Source organism: Perca flavescens, chromosome 17 (assembly GCF_004354835.1).
Source record: "Perca flavescens isolate YP-PL-M2 chromosome 17, PFLA_1.0, whole genome shotgun sequence".
Taxonomy (NCBI): domain Eukaryota; kingdom Metazoa; phylum Chordata; class Actinopteri; order Perciformes; family Percidae; genus Perca; species Perca flavescens.
In genome coordinates, this window is record NC_041347.1 from 2,629,640 (window position 1) to 2,633,025 (window position 3,386).

Below are 3,386 nucleotides of genomic sequence, written 5' to 3' on the forward strand. Positions count from 1 at the left end.
ACTGTGTCAATGTACCACTGTCAAGTAACATAGTTTTTAAACGTTATATTTCCGCCTATGCTTTCAAAATAAATCAAATTTTTTTTTGACCTACGTGTTTGGCTACGAACATACAGGCTACATCCTGCACTGCACTCGTTTGAAAAAATAGAGGAAGCAATGCATTAAAGAACATTTCTAAAGTGATAAAATAATGAAAGAAACTAAATAATGCATTTCCAGATGACGCACACTTTTATTTCATAATTTAATAGTTCACACTTTTATTTTGAAACCAGTCTCCCAATGATCTCCCGTTTAACTGTGACTAACTGTGAGGATATTGATGTAGCCTTCAATTCAATAATAAAAACAGTGACGTGTTTTAATTAAATAATGCTATTTAATTATACCTCTAGGTAAGTGTTTGAATGTATTTATGACGGCAGATTTAATTTTTTTTATTGGAAGCTGAAAAAGTTTTTCAATAATTATCAGCATATGTATAAAAACACAACACAAACAAGGCGGCAGGGTTAGCTCAGTTGGTACAGTAGGTGCACATATATAGAGGTCTATCCCTTGATGCAGGGTCGGTGGTTCGACTCCAACCTGTGACTATTTCCTGTATGTCTACTCACTTTCATATCTAGCTGTCCTGTTGTAAAAAACGCAAACAAGGTGTAGCTTACCTACTCTTTCATTAACATTAGCAAACTGTTCCGGCTGCTGAAAAGACTGAACGTGAAACATTAAATATCTGTTTCTATTTACAGAATATTTCTTCACCTGGGGCATATGGTATGCTTCTCACACCATAGCTACTCACTGGAACAGGTTAATCCAATTTTTCTCCTCTCCATATGAAATAGTACAACAAAAATGAATAATTTTTAGGAATGAAGCTGGAAGAATGATAGGAGGAGAGTGTGTGGATAACAGGAAATGAGGCACCAAAAGAAAAAAAAAGTGCATTTCCAGCATCCAAAGTGCCATCAGTGTACATTCTTCTTTTAAGCATTTCCGTTCGGAAGTCCTGGCAGGGGTCAAGTCACTTCCCACCTTAGCTGACCTACAGTTTGGCACGCGGGCATTAACATGATGACTCTGCTAATTTTGGTTGTGTCTGCACCTCGTGTGACATTTCGAGATGCTCATCTTTCACCTGTCGTCTCATCCTGGGTCCACAAAGAAACGGGACTTTGTTTGCATCTGACCTCATTTCTCAGTGCCTACAGGTTGATTCCAAATAGCAGATTTCTCTAGAATAACACACGGGATGAGAGTGTGAGCGATGAGGATGTGCATGACACACAGACTGTACATTTTTTTTAATTATGCTGCAGGGTATTTTGCCCACTGACGCACTTATGATGTTAATTTATAGTTTGAAGGTATTTAATTTGAGCTATTTGGGCCTATTTGAACTGTAAGCGCTGAGGTCAGTCGTTAAAAAATTCTCCTGGAACATTTCATTGCTTTTTTATGATTAATACTGACGTCTCGGTGTAAAGACTGCTGCAGAAGAACAGCAGTGTAATAATGTTGCTATACTGGAAAACAGTTGCATCACCAGTGAGCCATAGATGAAGGCTATTGTTCAGGCCTGCAACACTTCAAAATAAAAAATAAAAATCCATTCAAACAAATAGGTCAGCGACATTCAATCAGGAAAAATAATTCAAATGTGTGTCGTAAATGTCATAAATTGATCCGGCTTTATTGACAAGAAAGCCTTCATTTCTAGGTCCGGGACAGTTTGGTCTCTGGAGGGGTCTCTCTTTCTATAGCCTTCGGTGCTGCCAGAATCTCCATGGGTACTTAAAGACAGATGTCTCTTATTGATTTTACACTTTTGCTTTTTATCTTTTATCTTCTGCAACTAGGTCAAGCTTCCAATCAAAGCATTTCTTTGGAGTCCCTATTTGTCCATCTCTCTCTCTCTCTCTCTCTCTCTCTCTCTCTCTCTCTCTCTCTCTCTCTCTCACTCTCTCCTCCCATTTTAAACCAATCACAATGAACATATCTTATTTATTTATTTTTAGATCCATTTTTTATTGTTATTAGCACCATTTATCATTCAAACATACAGAACAAATTCCACAATATGTGCCAGGTAATGTCAGATGGTGCACAGAACAGAGAAACACAAATTGAACACGAACCAAAACCCTCTGCCACGCCCCACCCTCTGGGGAAGGTCTTCTTATTAAAGGCACTCTTTGAGCATAATTAGCCTTCGCTCTTTAGCAAAGCACACCTGCTTGCCTGCACACAAGCAACCACTGCTGTGCCCACTGAGATGCAGCGAAGAGCATTGCACTCACTGTACTGCGAATCGGTTCTACAATCTAATGACTTTTTACACAAACATCAACACTTCAAACACAACAAGGCCCTGTACAAGTTCTACCACTACCCACGTCACATAAATTCAATATCATTATACTTTTACTGATACTCTCGTGCTGCAGTGGTTCACTGAAATGGTCTATCTCTCGTGAAGTTGATGGCGTAAAGCCCTAGACAAGCGTTGGTATTCAGTGCCGTCAGCTTATTCGATCATTAGAACCACCTTCACGCATGACCACACACAGCTCCCCTAAGGTGTTTTCACTTGTTGACTTTTTCATTTTTTTGCATTTGGCTGGAAAGGTAGTTCTTTATTGGAAATTAAAAGCAAAGTCCTGCAGCAGAAAAGGCCAGAACAAGTAAGTGAATCATTTCCGGCGAGCTGCCAAAGTCATCAGTGCAGAGTGGGGTTTAAAGAAATATTTAAACATTTTGGGATAATGCGCTTATTGCCTACCTTGCAATTAAAATGCCTTGAGTTAAAAGAGAAATTATTTCGACACCCAATGAATGTCGCACAAATGAAATAATCACACAATGTTATTGAATGTGTAAAAGGCATCGTCCACATCTGGGATTCGGATCTGCTCCAAAATGTAATGGGTTCTTCCTTGGCTTCCACCAATGTTTTTAGGAAAATCAGGCCAGACAGACATAGACAGACAGAAAAACAAACATGACCTCAGCGGAGGTAACAACACCGTAAAACCCAACAGTCAGCGTATAAATATTGGCACATGCAAATGATGTGCACACTGGCATGGTTGGCCTGTGGTGAACAATGTCAGGAATTTCCCTCAGAACTAGTGTAAGGCCTTTGTTTTAATGTTGCACGAGACCCAAGTCAAATGCCATGTGCAGCTGCAAGGGCAGCCAGAATTAAACTCTAATCGCAGTGAGATTGGTGGTGCAATTCTGCCCGCACCGAAAAGCTTAACTTAATTATGGCGGGCAATGATGTCAGCTGAATTCATGGTATAAACTTTTAAAGGGATTCAGAAGAGCAGACTCTAGATTAATAACACACTAACCTTTCTTTAATTAGATATGAATAA